The sequence below is a fragment of the Schistocerca piceifrons genome, chromosome 2 (assembly GCF_021461385.2).
Source record: "Schistocerca piceifrons isolate TAMUIC-IGC-003096 chromosome 2, iqSchPice1.1, whole genome shotgun sequence".
Classification (NCBI taxonomy): Eukaryota; Metazoa; Arthropoda; class Insecta; order Orthoptera; family Acrididae; genus Schistocerca; species Schistocerca piceifrons.
In genome coordinates this window covers 721451908-721471372 of record NC_060139.1, presented here as the reverse complement: position 1 = coordinate 721471372, position 19465 = coordinate 721451908, and the positions used below count along the sequence as shown (strand labels likewise).

At 42.1% G+C, this 19465-nt stretch overlaps 1 protein-coding gene across 1 annotated transcript in view; it reads right to left on the bottom strand.

Moving 5' to 3' along the window:
• Positions 1 to 19465, bottom strand: part of LOC124776702 (espin-like) — a 485149-nt gene that overhangs the window by 99430 nt on the left and 366254 nt on the right. The window lies entirely within an intron of this gene.

The window sequence follows — 19465 nt, the reverse complement described above, 5'->3', positions numbered from 1 at the left end:
ACCCCCTATGAATTCAAATTTGCCATGACGTTTTGAACTGAGTATCAGTAATAAATGTTGAAGATCACATAGATCACATAGAAGAAAAGAGATCTCTTAGTGTACCTAAAAGGTAAATGTTTTGTCCAGATTCTACAGCAATGAGTCACAGAACGAAATGGAAATGTAAAAGCTAGTGTAATGCATCTACTATGTGATAAGGTGCAGTATCAGCATGATAATTGAAACGAGGCAGAGTAATCGTGGAGCTGCTAGATGTAAGAAGGTCGTACGCAAACATGAGAGAGTAGAAGTATCGCGCTACGTGGCCACAATGTAGAGTCTCCTGAAACTCTTTGTTTTCTGAGAGTATCAGCGTTAAGGCACGAGGGAATAATTTCTGCGATACTATGGAGGGAACTGTAGGGGGTGAAAACTGTAGGACAACACTGAGAGTGTTGAGGATGTTCCGTATAAATGCTGCTCTGAGATGAAGAGGTTGACACAGAATAGGAACTGGCGGCGGGCCACAACGAAGCAGTCAGAAGACTGATGGGATTTCGCAGTGTGAGACGAAACGACGCTGACAAATGATGTCGAGGTACTGTTGAAAGTGCTTAGAAGACCAAATAGGGTACAGAAATCCTTGATCTTAATATCACCAAACGGGGCCACACCGCTTACAAGTTATATGGGCCGCCCCTTGGGCAGTATATGTGATTCTGTGCGACGCATAATGTTGTGTCTGGTGACGTCGCCTTCGCCTGGATGCTGTCAAACTTTCCCGACACGCTCCCGTCAGTGTGCAAGCTGTAGCTCGGGAGCTTTGTAGCGTCACTGAATGGTGTTTCCGGGCATGGGTCTTACCCTCAGTTTTTTCCGCAAGACGCCCTCTACAGTTCCTCTACATTTGTCGGCACCGATTTGTTGCACCTGGTACAGAGTCGAAAGCCGATCGGAGTGGCCGTGCGGTTCTAGGCGCTACAGTCTGGAACCGAGCGACCGCTACGGTCGCAGGTTCGAATCCTGCCTCGGGCATGGATGTGTGTGATGTCCTTGGGTTAGTTAGGTTTAATTAGTTCTAGGCGACTGATGACCTCAGAAGTTAAGTCGCATGGTGCTCAGAGCCATTTGAACAGAGTCGAAACCGATTTTATATTAACTGGCCAAAAAAAAAAAAAAAGAAAAAAAAATCTGTCATACATCTCTGTGGAGAAACTGATATAATTACTGAAACTACCTAGCGAGGTGATGAAATACTTGCACGCTGGGCTCGTATTATATATTTGAGAAAACTATGGTTCAAATCCCCATCCAGCCAAACAGAATTTGGTTGTCCACATTTCCCAAATGCAGATTTAATTAAGTTTGTACGGCCGTTAGTGAGCGACTTGGCCAATTTTTATTTATTTATTTATTTTTTATTATTATTTCCAAGATCAAGGAATCAATCCCTGAAGACAGGAAGCCCCTGACGCTCGTGCTTCTCCAACCAGTGTTCAACACCTACGCAGACACTCAGCCTCTGCCCGAAGAAACAGAAAATTTCATCTGTGCTGAGAACAGGGTCGTCACAGAGACGTTAAACGCGAATCTTCCTTCTTTTTTTCGAATAAATTAAAAAACAAATGAAAAGTCTATATGGGTTTTCTACTTCTACCCACATTCGACTCTCTACGAATTAACGTTTTATGTTTCACCTTACATTATCCGGATTAATATCCTGGAATTAACTAAAGCAGCAACTACAGAGTTTGAAATATCAGCGTTATCTACTGAATCGGGATCTTCGTTGAAATGCAGAGATAATTAATATTATTTCAGCTGATCAAAATAATAGAATGCTGAGTGAAGGATTCTTTTAAGGATTTAATAACTCCGTATCAGTCAATTAAAGCGGCAGTTGCAACTGTTTAAGACTTATTGGTTTCAAAACATAACGCCGTGAGTGTTCCCTTCACAATTAAGTCAGAGATGAGACTCGTGTCAGAGTGAAGTTTTTATTTTATTAAATGACTGCTCCAGTTGCATAAAAATGTGTATTAGGTCTACAACTTCGATTCCGCCGTTTGTTCTACAACTTCAAGGCTTTATTGTGTGTGCTGGCCACTAATTTCTCCCATGTTTCGGGTAGCATCCCAATCCTTCGGCAGAAGAACTGGGCATCTTTTGAGGAGATCCGTGAATCGATCCAATTTTGCTCTTCCTCATACGACAGGAGGCGCTTGTCAGCCAGGCCGTGTGGCATTAATCGAAATACATGGTAGTCTCAGGGAGCAATGTCTGGCGAGTACGGCCGTTGAGGTAGGACTTCTCATTTCAATGTCTCCAAGTATGTTTTAACGGGTTTTGCGACATGGGGTCGAGCACTGTCGTGCTGCAAAATCACCTTTTCATGTCCATCGCTGTATTGTGGCCGTTTGGCTTTCAGTGCTCAGCTCAAACAGAACATTGTTTTCGTTAACGGTGATTGGTTCTGTCCGTTTTAGTAGTTTCGAAAACTTCTCTCCACCAACAGGACGCCGGTCTTCGACGTCAAAATCATCGTTCTTGTAGCGTTGAAACTGTTCTCTGCACATTCTTTCGTTAATAGGTGCCTCACCATAGGTATTCCCCAGCATTTTATGAGACTCAGCAGATTTAGTCACGTTAAAGTTGAAAATCAAAACTTCGCGCAAATGACGAGAACTGGACTCGTAAGCTGACATATTAAGTCAAGGACAACCTTATGATGCAATCACATATCGACTAATATTTTGATCGCGATAAGCATACGATATCTACGCTTATTCTATGGCACTTACGACCTACCACCTGCACCACCACTTTTCGCTATTGCCATCAACTGCTAAACGGCCGAAGCAAAGCTGTGGACCTAAAATATATTAACAGATTCGGCTATTGTCAGATGTTTGATCACAACAAAAGTAGTTTCGTGAATCGGACAGCTCAGGACACACATTGACCTACAAAACAATTGCTGTTGTGATCGAACGCTTGATAATGGCTTAGGGGGAGACGCGTTTAGTTTAAATATCTGCATTTTTATACATCTGGACCATCCACTCAATAACACTGTAACGACAGCTGAGGATACCCTACGTTAGAGAAGGACGCACGAACAAATAGCAAGAATGAAAGAAGTCTGTTCGTGTTTCAGTCTTTCTCATGGGCCAGTTTTCAGGCGCTTTCCACGCGCCTACAGGTTTATGTTGAAATGGAGCAGTATTCTCACCTTAAAACGTACTATATATAAACAAAATAGCTGAAGAACGCGTAAAAGGGTTTGCACGCAATCCATAAGCAGATGACGTATGCGCCCAGCCACCGCACAGAGATTAAGATACCATCAGTTAGAGGGAAGTGGAGGCCATAGTATTGTGTGGCACTAAGTATAAGGAAGAACATGAAGTATTGTACGGTAAACTGGTTTGCAAGAGGGTTTTCCATATCTACAAGTGTTACCTCCTTACTCTACCGAGTCAATGTAAATAAGTAAAATTTGACAGCGAAAAAGTTAAAAGAAGCTGCTAACCAGATTTAAAATTAGTACATAATGCCATGTGGCTCAAGTACTCCTATGACGACAGTCCCGTTAGACTGATGTGTGAAAACTTAGCTTATTGCTCCTTTGTAAATTTTTTAAATTGCAAACTGGTATGTGTATATGTAAACTCAACTATTCTTGAATTAGATACTCCGTATGAAAACACTATTAACGGTAGAATTGTACGTAATGCAAACTCCTTAGTATATTGTACTGTCCCCAAAACTAAGCTTAGTCGTACATTTTATTTTAGCACAAACGTTTTATGTTAGCTATGTACTGTTGTAGCTCTTCCTGGCTGTATGGTCAATGTTGCAGTGTTGCAAAAAGGAAAAATAAATAAATTTATGAAAGACGTGAAAGATGGAAGCGGCGCTCACTGTGAGGCCGTCAAACATGCCAACATTAGTAAGAGAACAAAATAAAGTAGACCATTACGCTGTTGCCGGCCTGTCGTATGTTTACTTGAGAGGCTTCTGCTGTCGGTATAGTAATTGCTACAAAATCGCGTAACTGCTATTTCACTTGCATTTCACCTGTAACCAAGGGTAATGCAGGTTGCATAATCATAGGCGGCCGGTAGTGTTGAGTGAGTGTTACGGTCTGTACTCAAAGAAAACTCGTCAGCTCACGGTACAAAACGAAACGGATATGAAAGTAAATGAGCGAAACAGTATATTTCAAGGAAACCTCCAAGATGCCACTCGTTATTGCGAACTCCTCTGCAACGAGCCAGAGGAGCCTTGAGAATCCTTTCAGATGTGCCCCAAACTCATGGCGTTTACCAAACAATAAAAGAGAACAGCTGACGCAGGTGATACTTCAGTGCTGATTATCAAGATAAACAACAAGCGCTGTCCTGTCACAACATATCTGAACGAATGACATCCTGATAAACATTAATTGGGAACGTTTTTGGGAGCATCGGCCCGTACTGTTTCCGCTTCAGAAAACATCATGTCAATTTCACGACAGACCGACACGTAAGGAGAGACTAATAAATGATCTTATTACCACGACGGCAGAACACGCATTCCTTCTGGTGCGGTGTAGAACATAACAGCCTCAGACGCAGTAAGACTATCGTGGTGACTGTATGTCATTGGAAGAGGTGGTGACTGTGCTTCGCTATCTTTTCCTGCAGCCTGTTTTCTCGACGGAATTTACGACGTGACGAAATTTATGAGAGTCAGTGCACAATTATAGAGGAAATCGTCGCTGCGCTGGGAAATTGCCACACAGCTTTATCTAAGTGGTATCTGCTGTAGCACTTATCCGGGCAAATGAAGACGTCGGAACTCTTTAATACAGAAAATGTACCTCCATATCTCCCTCGGAAACTGTGCCGAATGTATGCGAGCCAAGATATCCTCACGACGCGAGGCTAGCATACGTTCAAACTTGTAAGCTAACTGTGCATCAAAGACGAAGCTAGACTTGACTAGAGTGAATGCCCTTTTGAGAAAAAGGCGACGTGAAAGCTAAAATTGGTTGTGCGTCTCTTTCTCCACAATTATCTTCCATTACTTTTACGGATATATCATGTACGTAACAATTCACCTAGTAAACGGATGTAAGACACGATCCAATGAAATTTAAGTTCGTAGATTTTTCCGAGATACAAGGTTTTACTCTAGGTGAGCAGGACACTGAAATTAATCAGTAATACAGTTTCTCCCAATAACTATTGCTCTGTTTCAACACTGGTGATGTTCCTCAACCCCACAACTGAAGAATCTAATGAAACAACCAAAATTAAAAAGCTTCTTTATTATAGAAGAAGTTTCCTTAGAGGATGGTTGAGAGAGAACAGAAATGGAGGAAGTCTAAGGGGATGAAGGAGAATGGCACAACCAGTTGTGTCATTCTTTTTGCTAGCGGTTAGCTATTCCTTCCATTTTTCTGTGTCCACATGAAGGCATCGGTTTCCGTTACCAGAATTAGACGATGTTGTTAGCAAACTAACTGGCGACGAGAAAGCAAAGATGTATGCATGAACACCCAGTCAATATTCATAGCTCCTAATTAAAGAGTGAAGTCGAAACCTGTAGAGGTATGGAAAAACTATTTAGAAAACCTCCTGGATATGGATGAAACCGTCAACAGTGTACTGGAACAGAAGAAGAAGAAGAGGAAGAAGAAGAATAACTGTAAAGAGAAAACAGAGAGACATTACCGACAGAGTATGAATTATCAAGCACAGAAGAGGTATGAGAAGTCATAAACATGCTGAAGAAAGGAAAGGTATCAGGCATAGCACGCTAGTATGCTCAAACGGCCTCGACACTTCCTGGGATCATATGGCGGACAGCGTGTCGTTGGATTTTACAGTTTTCCCGCAAGCTGTTCCACACACCAATGGTGCCACAAACATTCCTGGACTGTGGGATTGTTAGTGTCAAAATCACATGGGTTTGTGTAAGCTGTGAACAGTGAATATTTAGTTTATGGTTTGCTGGATTTATTTTGTTTGACGACGATCCTGTAACTCTAGTCCTCTTTTAACGATAGTAAGCAATACATAAAGCTTATACTGTTGAAAATATTGTTGTAGTATTTGTATTCGTATGGCAGTTGTACATTTTGCTGATAGTGTTGTACATTTACGCTAAAAGTACGTTGATACTACGTTTTTTGATACATAATAGTTCGAAATACACTCATTTTCTATGCAAGTGCCTTACAGTTGGGCGCCGCTCTATAAGAATGACAAAGCAAAAACTAGCAGCATAACTTACCACGAATTTCCGGTTGATAATGATCTAAGAAATACACAATTACGAGTGAAAAGAGTCTCAGAAGAGGTAGCATTCAAAGCAATTTCCACATTATCCTCTCCATATAATTTCAGTAGCAGCAATATTTAGGCAACAAATTGAAAAGCAGGCTCCCAATAATCTGGTGCGTCGTAAACGTAAAAGGAGTGCGAGCCCTACGCAAAAAAAACCTCATAAGTGGACTGAGTTTTAGAACATGGTTTATTATCGGTACCTTCATGTACCAGCTCAGTCACGGCCAAAACAGCAGTTTGAGTTTGGAAAAACTTGCATAAAAAACCATCACAATGTCACTGAGTAGGAAAATAATGAGAAAGTATAGTTGCCTGCTCATATTGTCAACATATCAGTCGCTACGCGCCAAATGCAATGTAATTGTTCGTATGTGTAACTCTTATTGTCTTGCTTTCCTACTGGTATTAAAATAAGCTTTTAATAATAGTTAAGGACCAATAAATTCTGAATTTGAAAACTGTAAACTAAGCGTGCCCACAAGGAGGTTTCTCTTTCTTCAGGTACCCAACTTAATGTTGTTAACCTTTGATGATATCCCGCCCGGTTAGCCGTTCGGTCTAACACACGGCTTTCCGGATTGGGAACTGGTGCCTGGTCCCCGGCACGAATCTGCCCGGCGGACTTGTGCCGAGGTCCGGTGAGTCGGCCAGTCTGTGGATGCTTTTTAGGAGGTTTTCCATCTGCCTCGGCGAATGCGGGCTGGTTCCCCTTATTCCGCCTCAGCTACACTATGTCGGCGATTGCTGCGCAAACAAGTTCTCCACGTACCCGTACACCTCCATTACTCTACCACGCAAACATAGGGGTTACACTCGTCTGGTGTTAGACGTGCCCTGGGGGGGGGGGGGGGGTCCACCGGGGGCCAAACTGCACAATAATCCTGAAAGAGTGGTTCGGTGTGGGGCGGCGGAGGGGTGAAGTGGACTGCGGTAGTCGTCGTGGGGTTATGGACCACTGCGGCTGCGGCGGGGACGGAGCCTCTCCGTCGTTTCTAGGCCCCCGGTTAACATACAATACAATACAACCTTTGATGATTGGCCTATTGTAACGAAGTGATGAAAGTACTGAAGGGAATATACTGCCCAACCTGCAAACATCTGATTTCTACAATTCGCATAAATCTCCATTAATGGATTTGATATATTCCAGTGACATCATAGGAAACAGTATGTGAATTTCGTAAATGCAATGTCGGTTTTTATAGCGAGCACTTCCCGTACGTGTAAACGTATGATTTAACAGTTGGAAATGTACATTGTGGAAGAACTAGAATAAGCAGCATGGTTTTCTGGTAACACTGGGGAAAACTGTTGAGTATTTACTTCTGAATGCTCTGGTGTGTAAATATTTCAGAGAGATTATGCTGAAGCGGATAGTTTGCTTTGCTAGAGAAACTTAGGAAAAACAGAAATTTTTGAACTCGAAACCTCGTAATCGAAAGGTGCCGCGTCTTTAACACCACATACTCTCCATTGACTAGCAACTCGTAAAAGTCGGCTGTCAGCGCTTTGCGGCGAGCAGCTGAACTTCGTAACAAGCTCCGGTGAGGAGTGACAAGGCTGGCAGAGATATAATACTTGCAGAGATGCTGAAACAGGGAAGAGATGTAAACAATCAAACGAATACCTGGCACTTAAGAAAGAAGCGCAAAGAGACGCAGCCATTACAGGGGAATTGCTTTATCACGCACAGTTTGCTTAAGATCCTGAGCGTGATGTGGCCAACACCATACGTCGAGGTGGTACTTGGATTCTTGCAAGTAAGATTTAGAATAGGAAAATCAACCGTAGACCAACTGCATATAATAAGGCAAGTGTTGTCAAAGAGATGGGAATTTCACAGAAACGGTCACTATCTTTTTGCGGACTTACAAAACACATATGATACTGTGAACAGGCAAGCAATATGGCAGGTACTAAAAAGAGCGCAAATTTCTAGAAAACTGATAAAACTAACACAAGCACAGAATAAAAAGAAGACATGGTGGAATGGGGAGTGTGAAGAAGCACTAATACAAAGAGCTCAAAAATGGAGAAAATGGAGATGTTCGAAAAATAGGAAGACCTTGAACAATTCAGACAACAAAGAAAAGAAACTTCAAAAATAATTCGGAAAATCAAAAGGAACATTGAAAACTGTCACCTTATTGAAACAGAAGAAAATTTTAGCAAAAATAATTCTAGAAATTTTTACCAAACCTTTAAACACATACTTAGAGGATATCAGGCACCAAGTATTTGTTTCAAAGATGAAAATGGCAAAATAGGATTAAGTAATAAAGAAAATTGTGATATTTTAGCAAATTTTTTTGAAAAGTTGTTAAACTGTCCAGTTCCAACAGATAAATTAGAATTTCCAGTGACACCTCAAAATCTAGAGGAAGATTTCCCGCCAACAGAGCTAGAAATTCATGAAGCCATCAAAACACTCAAACACAATAAAGCAAGTGGTGAAGACTCCATTACAGCAGAATTATTGAAGCGGTCAGAACCAAAAATCATAAAGGATCTACAGCTGCTTTTTGAGAACATTTGGAAAACTGAAAAGATTCCAGTTGAATGGAAAACAGCATTAATCCACCCGCTACATAAAAAGGGAGACAAATAAAATGTCAGTAATTACAGAGGAGTGTCACTTCTACCAGTGACATACAAAATATTATCAAAAATTCTCCTCAACAGAGTGGTAGATACTTTAGACAAACAACTAGGAGAATATCAGGGTGGTTTTCGAAAGGGAAGATCCTGTGCAGAACAAATTTTTAACTTAAAGTCAATAATTCGCCATAGAATGTTAACCAGCAAACCAATACTAGTGTCATTTATAGATTTCAAGAAAGCACTTGATTGTATAGACAGAGAAACGATAGATAAGGTCATTAGAGAAGCAAACATAATTCGTGAAACACTAACAGGTACAGTATGTAAAGTCAAATTTATGGGAGAAGTATCTCAGCCTTTTGAAATAAAAACTGGTGTTAGACAAGGTGATGGTTTATCACCTTTACTGTTTAACTGTGTTCTAGAAAAAAATTGTAAGGATCTGGAATTCGGAGCTAAAAAATCACAAAATTGAACCAATAACTCTGGGAAGGAAAACAAATGGAATTAAGGTAAACTGCTTGGCTTTTGCGGATGATTTCGCAATACTTTCAGAAAACCTGACAGAAGCAGTTACTCAAATAAACGTTCTGGAAAAATTAGCAAACAGAACTGGTCTCAAAATTTCAGCTGAAAAAACAAAATTCACGACAAATATAAAAAATGCACCAAAATACATAGAAACACAAATAGGTAAAATAGAGCGAGTAAATAAATTTAAATATCTTGGAAAAACTATACAACAGAATGGACTAGAAAAATCTGCAATAGATGTAAGAATTAACAAAATGGAAAGAGCATATAGTTTGACCAAAAACATTTACAACAAGAAATGTATATCTAGAAAAACAAAACTAAAACACTACACCACAGTGGCACGACCTGAATGTTTATATGGATCTGAATGCCTAACAATGAACTATAAGATGGACAAACTAGAGGTACTGGAAAGAAGGATTATTAGAAAAATAATGGGTGCAATGAAAACTGCAGATGGTTGGAAAATAAGAAGTAATGAGGAGACCTACAAAAATATAGAGAAAATATCTGAAGTAATGGCCAAACGAAAATTAACCTTTTTTGGACATCTCTACCGAATGGATGGAAATAGACTAACAAAACAAATACTCCTATATTTCTGGAAGAAGAAATCGACAATAGCATGGATTACAGAAGCAAGAAAAGATCTTGAAAGAAACAACATCAAAGAATCATAAATAGCAGAAAGAAACCGTTTTAAAAACAAAATACTAAATTTGGAAGGCTTTCAAAACAAAAGAAATAAAAAGTCGGGAACAACATGGACAGAAGAAAGAAAGAGACTTCATGGGGAGAAAATGAGGGAATACTGGAAAAATAGGAAACAAGAACAAATGAAGAAGAGGAACTAAAGTTGTTAACGTGATCCTAGTTGGTCAATACGACTGTAAAAAAAAAAAGAAACCCACAACCATATATACAAGAGACAACATGCACTGTGAAAATGAACGGAAATATGTCGAGAACTTCAGCGCGAGTACTGAAGTGCGACAGAAAGGATGGTCCTCCTCCCATGCGTTTAATCTGGTACTAGAAAGAGAACTGAGAAAAGTAACAAGCGAAGAGAATGGAAATAAGCTGATAGGAGGATCAAGGCACTGGCCAAGACAGCGAATAAGATCTGGTTCAGATGGTAAGAGTGTTAATGGAAGAGGCAGTGAGAGCAGACTAGAATGCGGATAAGATCAACTATCTTGTAGTAATCAGAGAGAACGATGACAGACCTTTCGATGAGGATGGTAAACTCTTTGAAAGGAGGAAAAGAGTTAAAATATCTTGGGGGAGTTCTCAGCGAAAGGAGTGAGATAGACCAAGAAGTAATGGCAAGAATTCAAGTAGGAAACAGGTTAACGTTTTCACCCGGAAAGCTGCCGAAGCCCCTGCTCCTATTAAGATTAACGAAGATTAGGATCTATAAAAAAGTCCTGTACGGAGCAGAAATCTACCCTCTTATCCAAAGACAGAAAATTACTGACATATGAGAACGCTGTTCAGGAATAGATTTTTGGACAAGTAAAGGGCAGGGACGACCGAAGAAGAAGCAGAAACAGTGAACTGCAGGAGTTTCGCTGGATATCGTGGCAGTCGTTAAAGAGAGGAGAGTGAAGTGGTATGGATAGAACGATTTGAGAAGGCCAGTTAACCAGGCAGGTAGTGGAACAGGACATCAGAGGTAGCGGACCAAAGGGAATAACACATCGAGATGGACTGACAGGACCGAAGAGGTTATGAGTACAATGGGGCTAGCTGGAGAAGAATACATGGACCGGAGGACACGGAGGAAGCTGATTGGCGAGAGTAAAGGCCGACTGCAGTTTGTGCGGCCAAGCTGATAAGTAAGTACGGTATCATAAATAAAATTTTCTTTTAGATTGGCGCTTCCAATGCTCACGTCACGCGATGATTGGTTGATCAGAATAAATAACATTTTCTGATTCTCTGGGCGAGTTATGTGTGTCATCATGTGTTTTCTAAACATGGTGAATACCTTACGTACAATGAACTCCCTTTGGAACAACAAAATCATTTCATTAATGTACTTTCTTTTAGTACAAAGAAAAATGTTTCAAGCTTCCTTGATCCTCTCTTAGACTCAAAAAGAATAATAAGTCGATAGCGGTCGGTGTTTTCCTCTTGACATCCCGCCTTGTTTGGGTCACTGACAGCAGAAAACTACCTCTACTACGCAATATTTCAAGACATATTCTCATTTACGAGTGCAGCACTCCATTAAACCAGTTCTAGACTTCCAGACAGGTGCATGGGAAATGAAGGAAGTAAGCGAGAAAGGAAGATTAGATTTCAACATCCCATCGATGACGAGGCAATTAGAAATAATCTCGTATTGGGGAAGGATATGGGAAGCAAATCGTCAGTGACCTTTCAGAGGTACTATCCCAACATTCGTTTTAAGCGATTTGGTATCTGATCCGCCATCCAGTGTCTTGCCATTGTGCCTCCTCGCTCAGTGTAGAGGCTTACGTATCCACGAACATACGAAAGAACGGAATCGCACAGAAGTACATTTCTTACGTCATGCATAGCATAGATTTCGGTGTCTCGGTATGAACATCGCTGTCGTCACAAGACTTTAACCTTAGAAAGTTTATGAAGTTACAAATTCGAAAGTAAGGCTGAATGAAGGAAATTTCTCTTTAGAAGAGAATGGGGCATGTTATACCAAAGACGTATCAAATGAAGTCACGTGGTAAAGGTCTCTGTGTCCTGAGTTAAAGCAAGACCACGAGGAAAATCGAACATGAACAAACGAGGAGTTATTTACTTCAGCGACAGACATCCTTCCTTTCCAAATGAAAAATTGAACTCAATGTTGTGTTTACAAAATGTGCGAATGTACCCGGTCCAGTCACATTAATGTGACCACCGCCTCCGTTCGACGCGTAAGTGCAGTAGCCATTCACAGACGGTAGGTGGCAGCACTGGCAGTGGAGGGTATATAAAGCGTGTTGGCGGGAACGCGGAAACCAGTGCAATAATGTGGAAACGGAACGATTTATTAGAAGTCCTAAAGGGCATGATCATTGGCTTTCGGGTGCTGGAAGCAAAACCACTGAGTTTGTACTTTTCGTATGCTACCGTCGCGTCGTTAAATAATACCGTGCATGCCAATCCAAAATCGGCGCCAAGGCAACTCTGGTGCAACATGGGCCAAAGATGACAGTGGTGAACGACTGCTGCGGAGATGTGTACGGGAGAACAGACGCACAGCTGTTGACCAGCTGACCGCCTGGATGAATCCAGGGGCTAACAACAGTGTCTCCTCAACGGCCGTTCAGCAAACACTATTGCGCATGAGCCTCCGGAGCAGGCACCTAGTTCAAACACCCAAGCTGACTGCTGTTCATTGGCGAAGAAGGCCGGAATTTGCACGCCAGTACCGCAAGTGGAAGTCCACTGAGTGACGACAGGTAGCCTTTTCTGATGAATCACGTTCTGTGCTCCATCAGTCATAAGGCAAACATCCTGCAACAGTCGTCGGAAGGGGCCACGCCAGAGGAGGGAGCGTTATGGATTGGGAAATGTTTTCGTGGCAGTCCCTGTGTGATGTCATTCTGGTAGGCAGGTTGCATCAACACGTGTCCTTTGGGACCATGTCCATCCCTTCATGCAGTTTGGTTTTCCTTGGCGTGATAGCATCTACCAGCAGGACAGCGCAACGTGTCAGACAGCTTTCAGTGTTCTTACGTGGTTCGAAGAGCACCAGGATGAGTTTCCCATGCTCCCCTGGACACCAGACTCACCGGATTTAAACCCAGCCGAGAATCTGTGGGACCACCTCGATCGGGCTGTTCGCGCCGTAGATCCTCAACCGAGAAACCTAGCGCAAATGACCATGGCCCTGGAGTCGGCATGGCACCACATCCCTGTCGGTACCTTCCAGAATCTCATTGACTGTCTTCCTGCACATCTCGCAGCGGTCCGCGCTGCAGAAGATGGTTATTCAGGCTTTCGACAGGCGGTCATATTCATGTGACTGACCGTGAATCACTATTGTGGTTATCCCCATTTCTTCTTGTAATTGCGGGAAGTTGCACTGCTGTTCACTGGTTCCCAAAAATAATGATCTTTTATACGTTATTAGTTGAACTATGGAAATTTTTAATGTAGTTTTTGCCTATAAATATTTAAGTTGGCTAATCATGCTGCGCTATTGACATGTCATTCCAGGACACTGAGTACGCCTGAGTGTTCGCCAAACTAGGAACGTATGCATGCAGCCATCTGATCACGTCTATTAACGTCTTGGAAATATCCACTTCAAGACAAGATGTAGAATAAATGCTAGAAAAAACTGAGGCATGAATGAGAATTTGGACTGGAAGGGAGGCGTGTCAGAGTTGTCAGTGCAGTTGCGCAGAGCCTCTCCAGGGTGGTACAGTGGTTAGTGCATCTGCCTAGTGAGTACCAGACCCGAGTTCGAATATACCGGCCTTGGTACAAATTTCCATTCGGAACTTCAGCCTACATACATACGTCATAGACATTTGAGACTTGAAAAGATCTCTGGAATGATATATAGTTTTATTTGAAATATACCTGAATGAGTACGCCCAAGCAAAGTTAGGAATTGCACGACCAAAACATCAGGGAGTCACCCCCGGTCTGAACTACACCCTTCACATACTCACTGGGCCGTCAATGAACTCGACGTCTTGCATCGTTTGGAAAGAGCCAAAAGAACACCTCGCCGAGCCGTACCACACATCTCCAGCAGCCACCTATTGCCCAGATTCCGTGTTTTTCGGTCCATTTAAAACTGGTAGCTTTGTGTGTCGCTGTGAAAAATGACCTTTTGCGAGGTAGCCGACTCTAAATGTCCGTCGAATGCAGTTCCCTTCGCAATGCTTACTCGGGAACTTGTTGATACGTAGCTACAGTCACCGACACCAGTAATTCCAGTCGAGTTTTAAGCCGACTGTAATCGAGAAAGCGTGAAACTCGTCCGCGTTCCCTGTCAGGATCTTTTTACCATCAGTGCTCTTACATCACGTTACATGTTTGCGAGTGGTACACCATTTCTTGCAGAAAGGCTCGACGCTTATATTATCCTTCGTATGGCTTTACAACCCTGCGTTGGTCTTTGCTCCCATAATAGTTTACATCCAGTCTGCTCTATGTTTTACTTTCCTTCTCCGATGCCCAAGACTCTCATGTTTCCTTTCATGTCATCCAGCCATCGTTTACGCGCTCTTCCTTTTAATCTTCTTCCTTATTTCTTATTCGTATTTGGGATCCCTCCATTCACTTTTCGCAGTATTCTTCGTTCAAATATTCTGAGCTGCTGTTCATCTGAGCTGGTTGCGTCCATGCTTCACATTCATATGTAACCATTGACCTAATCATAATATTATATATTGTCATTCTGAGCTGTCGAATTACCATCGCAGATGTAATTAGCTTTCTAAAACTGTGATATCATCCCTTATCACTTAAAATGCAGGGTTTTATTTCAGCAAACGAGGAAAACTGACTATTAATATTATCCCCTAGGTATTCAAAATTCTCTAACTGCTCATCCAAGTTCTTGCCCCGTGTTCTGTACAGTTTCACATATTTAGTCTTTCACTCAATAATTTCCAGTACCGTATGCTGCTCGGCTTCTTTCAGTTCCAACTCTTTTCCCTCCAATGACGTCTTTCTTCTACTAACATCGGCACCGTCATCAGCATATGCAGCCAACTGCGTGGTTTTAATACCTATCATCCCAGGTACTTGAAGTTTTCGTGTAACTGCTTCTAAGGTCTAATTTAAAAGCACTGTGACTCCTTTATTGATACTGAAACAATCAGTTAACACCCCATCCATTCTCACCACTGCCTTGACACCCGCCAAGGTTGCCTCAACAACTGAAATATATTTGGATGGTATGCCAAGCAGTTTATATCTTCTAACACGTCTCCTTTTTTTAGACTATCGAAGCCGTGCTTGAAGTCCAAGTAGATATTGTTGAGTTCTACATTCGAGTTCCATATTATATGCTTTTTCCTGTATGTCTCTCTGTACAAATATATGGTCCACAGGTGATCTATTAGTCCTAAAGCCACACTGAGAACCACCCAATGTATCTTCCACATATCCAACTAGTTTATTGTGTAGGATTCCGGATAAAACCTTATATGTTTATGTAATGGCTGAAATTGTAACGATTACAAGGTTTTGCTCATGCAAATGTCCTAATAGATGATGTTTGTCACATCCTTCGCCCTAACTGAGTGTATGTAAAAGTCTAAATGTGAGTAATTTCAGAGAGTGCAATGCGGTACTTGTGTTGTTGAATACAGATATGAAAATCAATGGAAATGAACCTTGCTATCTACTCCAGGTCTATATTTGTTCCCTTCGTATCAAAGGGCGCAGGTCGCAAAAAAGCATCGCACCAGTCCAGTGGTAAGACGCTGATCGCATTGTTTTTCTGCCTCGTCGTTCTGAACGTAGTCGACGAAAATGTCTCCCATTGCCGTGTTCAAAATTAGACACGTACAGTCAAATGAGGAGTGCTGCTTTTCCACAGTTCAGCTCGATCCGCCACGGTGGCCAGCCGCCGCAATCTGCGCCAATTACAGAGCAAGAACAGGATTCAACGCCGGCGCATTGGTGTAAAGCGGCAGCAGATCCCTCACTTTCATCCCTCTAATCCTATATGATGTTTCCATGGTTTGGGACCACAGCCATATAATACTGTCTAAATAAAAGTTCCGCCATATCTGCCACGGCCGCATATTCGAATCCTGCCTCGGGCATGGATGTGTGTGATGTCCTTAGGTTAGTTAGGTTTAAGTAGTTCTAAGTTCTAGGGGACTGATGACCTCAGGTGTTAACTCCCATAGTGCTCAGAGCCATTTGAACCTTTAAGAAGTAGCACTTTGATCGGGAATTAGGCAGGTCCACAAAGCTGTGTATGTCTGCTCCTTGTCGGCTCGGGTATGTCTGAAAGGACATTAACCCGTCGTTGTATATACACCGAGGTGTCAAAAGTCATGAGATAGCATTAGGCTCATACAAAGATGGCGGTAGTATCGCGTACGCAAAATAGAAAAAGGCAGTGCATTGGTGGAGCTGTCATTTGCATTTAGGTGATTCATGTGAATAAGCGTCTGACGTGATTGTGGCTGCACGACAGGAATTAACAGGCTTTGAACGCGAAATGGCAGTTGGAGCTAAACGCATGGGACATTCCATTTCGGAAATCGTAAGGGAAATCTATATTTCGAGATGCCCAGTGTTCACGACTGTGCCGGGAATAAAGTTCAGGATGAGCACAAAGTCTTGCCCTGATTATAACACTTTACTTCAGAATAACCGTTTGACATAATAATTTACATTTGATGCCATTACGTAGGTTAGTGTTACTAGTTTTTTTAAGACCACTTACGTTAGTAAACCTCAACGTGTGCTCCTTGGTAGTTCGGGGAATGTCGAGGCGGTATTCCAGTTCCCGCCAGGTGTTTCGTTATCATGTGTTTTGTCACAGCACCCGCAGCAGCTTGTAACCTAGCCTTCAGTTAGTCGGCGCCAGCAACTGGTGTGACGAAGACTCTGTCCTTGATATAGCCCCAGAAAAAAAAGTCAAGGGACGTAAAGTCTGGAGAGGGAAGTAACGTCCAGATCGGTGGATTGGGAGGAACAGTCCAAGACCCTGGCCACCCCGCTCTCCAGACATTACGCCATATCACTGTTTATTCTATTATACAATCATGATTTCGTCCTTTGGCCATTTTCAAGTACCACAATGTTAAGCATGATCATAATTCTATAAACGAAGTCATCGTCGAAATATATTAAACTTGGTTATACAATGCAGGTGACATAGTATGAAAACAAGAACATATTCACAAATGGTCCGGCAGAAATAGGACAAACATGTCTGTGGACAGAGTGGCTTTAGGTAATGAGGCCTGCATTTGTAATAACTGTTATTGGTGATCATTTAAGGACACTATTATTCAGCATACGTCAGACATGTTTGTTCTGTTTATGTCAGACACTTTGCGAATACGTTCCGATTTTTACGCTGTAACACCTGCATTATATAAACAATTTTAATATATTTCCACGATGACTTCCTTTACAGAAGTCTGGTTATGCTTAACACTGTTGTACCTGAAAACGTCCAAAGGCCGAAATCATGACTGTACACTAGACTAAACAGTGTGTAGAGTCATTTGGCGGATATTTCATTTAAATGGTAATTCTATTTGTTCTGATAGTATAGTAGTTGTACTGCAGTTGGTCTATTGCTGGAGTTTGATTATAATATTTTCATAGCGTTAGTGTTCTTTTTTACGTATGGAGCCTTTTGTTGGCTTCAGATTCATGATGTGGGGTTATTGTTAGAGTTGAGTGCGTAAAAATATTGGTATGATTAAATTCACGATCATCCAAAGCTCTGTACCATCGGTTCTCAGTGTAAACAAGAAAAACAGAGCTTCCCGTGCCACAAGGGATGGTCGTAACATCACTTCCATAGCGTTACCACTCTTGTGCTGGTTATTTTCAAGTCTCATTTCGCAAACAAGTTCCCGCTCTTGCCAGCTACTCCTGCATCAGCTTAATGCTACAAATAGCATGAAAAGCGATTCAAATTAATCCTTGTGTCAAGAAATGTGCCATGAGGAAGATAAATGACATGCCACGTCACGATAACAGCACTTGCATGGATGTATGATGATAGATTTACCAGTGGTTTACTTCAAAGACGGTCGATATTGAAAGTTCACCAGCGAGCACTCAAGCTTCAGTCACCGCTAGAGTTTATTACCGGACGCAAAGACTCTCATTTTCCTAGACTGCATTATATAATACTTTATTTTACATTTATTTGTGTATTAGACGCAAGTCGAGACGGTGAAGTGTATACGAGGACATATGATCATGTCAGAATATTTCGTAGAAAAAGTTACATCTGAAATACAAAACAATGTCCTCGACTTTAAAAAGCAACACTGGCAGTAATTTAGTCACTGGGGATAGACACCAGGCGCCTTCTACCAAGGAAGTACAACGTCAAGAACCAGGCGAAGAGTGCTTTCCAAGTTTTACAGTTACCCCCACCTCCATATCCATTACATCGTCGAACTCCCACGTGCACTGAAGAACCAAACAAACTGGTACACCTGCCTAATACCGTGTCGGGCCCCCGCAAGCACTCAGAAGTGGCGCAACACGACGTGGTATGGACTCGACTAATGTGTGAAGTAGTACCGGAGGGAACTGACACCACGAACCTGCAGGGCTGTCACAAATCCGTAAGAGTGCCAGGTGGTGGAGATCTCTTCTGAATAATTCGTTGCAAGGCATCCCAGATATGCTCAATGTTTTTCATGTATCGGGAGTTTGATGGCCAGCGGAGGTGCTTAACTGAGAAGAACGTTCCTGGTTCTGCAGCAATTCTGGACGTGTGCGGTGTCGCATTGTCCTGCTGGAATTGCTCAAGTCTGTCGAAATGCACAATGGGCATGAACAGGATGCTTACGTAAGTGTCACCTGTTAGAGTTGTATATAGACGTATCAGGGGTCCCATATCACTCCAACTGCATGCACCCCACATCATAACAGAACCTTCACCAGCTTGAACAGTTTCGTGCTAGTATGCAGGGTCCATGGATTCATGAGGTTTTCCCCATACCGGTACACATCTATCCGCTCGATACAGTTTGAAAAAAGATTCGTCTTACCAGGCAACATTTTTCCAGTCGACAAACAGCCCAATGTCGATGCTGACGTCCCAGGCGAGGTGTAAAGATTTCTGTGGTGCAGTAATCAAGGGTACAAGAGTGGGCCTTCGGCTGCGAAAGCCTATATCGATTATGTTTCGCTGAATGTTTCGCAAGCTGACACTTGATGGCCCAGCGTTGAAATCTGCAGCATTTTGCGTAAGGATTGCACTTCTCTCACGTTGAACGATTCTCTTCAGTCGTCGTTGATCCTGTTCTTTCAGGATCTTTTTCCAGTAGCAGCGATGTCAGAGATTTGATGTTTTACCAGTT